Source organism: Pteropus vampyrus, unplaced genomic scaffold (assembly GCF_000151845.1).
Source record: "Pteropus vampyrus isolate Shadow unplaced genomic scaffold, Pvam_2.0 Scaffold9, whole genome shotgun sequence".
Classification (NCBI taxonomy): Eukaryota; Metazoa; Chordata; class Mammalia; order Chiroptera; family Pteropodidae; genus Pteropus; species Pteropus vampyrus.
This window is the reverse complement of record NW_011888790.1, coordinates 4,132,563-4,134,138: the sequence shown is the minus strand read 5'-3', so window position 1 is coordinate 4,134,138 and position 1,576 is coordinate 4,132,563.

Here is a 1,576-nt window from a genome sequence, read left to right as displayed (position 1 = left end):
ATTACAGTGTTAAGATAATTTTATTTTAGATCGAAAATGCCAGCTGTATATATTTTTATTATTTATGTGACAAAGTTTGCTGAGAGAATATGTATTTTTTGATCTTTGTGTGTATTCTATTTGTATAAGGACTGGCTTATATTTGAATAATGTCGAAATTTCAAAAAATTATTTGTATAATGGAGAACTAAAACTTTGTAGTTTTATTTTATTTCAAAATAAAAATTGATCAAGTGTTTAAATTCTGTTTATTTCAAGGTTTTGACTTCTCCAGAATGTTATTACATGGAACAAATACTTATCTTTTAGAAGCATTCTACTCATAACAAGTTAGTGAAATGTTATACTTCCTTTGCAGCAATCCAAATGCAGTGAAACTAAGTCCACAATATTTTGCACAAATGTAGGATTTTTTACAAGAATTTGCAAGGCAGAGTCATTTTTTAAAAATTTATTTTTATTTTATTTTTAAAAAATTTAACACAAACTTAACTATGCTTCTATACTCATAGGCTATATTCTGTTGTCTTGCAAATCATGATTAATTTTTTAAAAAATGGATTTCACGAAACTACATACAATTTTTATAATAATACGTAGAAGGTACTATAAATATATACAGAATATTCATGCTTATTGGTTAGAAAACAAATGGAAAATCTGTTCTAAAGTGCTTAATGAAGTCAAAAGTGCTTGTACAGATCTGATTCACAATATTAGTTTGTTAACGTTATGAGGTTATAAAGAACTGTGGGCATACAAGTATTTGCTTACATCCCACTGACATTTTAAAATTGCTGATAAAGATGTCACTGAAGATAGAAATAAAAGTTAGAAATTACTGTATAATTGGATTTTAGAACATAAATTGCCTTGGCTTCTGTACGAATATGAACTGAGGCATATTAGTTGTGAAATAAATTTGAAACTGAAAGTTGATTAGTTGGTTAGGACAATTTTCGATGGCTGACCAATAATCTTCAATATAGAAGGGAATTATAGGTAGCTTGTAGGAAACTATATAACTCACAGTCTGTCATACCTAAGCTATAGATTGTAAAGTCTGAGTTCACCCATTGGAATACTTCACTTCACATGAATTGACCTATCGGGCGTAAGATGGATTAGGGTATGGTTCTCATGAGGTCAGAGTCATTAACTTAGTATCTGACAGTCTATCCTTGTAGTATACTACTGACTGCTCTTGAAAGCCCTACTTAGTGGCCCAGGGAAGAGAATAGTGTTGAGGGATCAGTATTGTTTCATCACTCATACTAAGAGCAACTTAAAGGATATGCACTTGAATTAGTGGATAAGTAGTTTACTTGAGAAACATTCCATGAGATTTGTTAGCATTTAGGAGTTGGGATTGTTAATTCAATGTTTTAATCAATTTTATCAAGGTATGCTTTCATGTACAATAAACTGCAATCGTTAAAATTATAGCTCAATGAGTTTGGAAAGAACGATTACATCTGTAAAACCAACACCACGACCAAAATACGTTGTATTCCCATTATCATAAAAGTTTCATATCCTCCTGTAGTGCATTCCAACCCTCCATAGAGTATACACC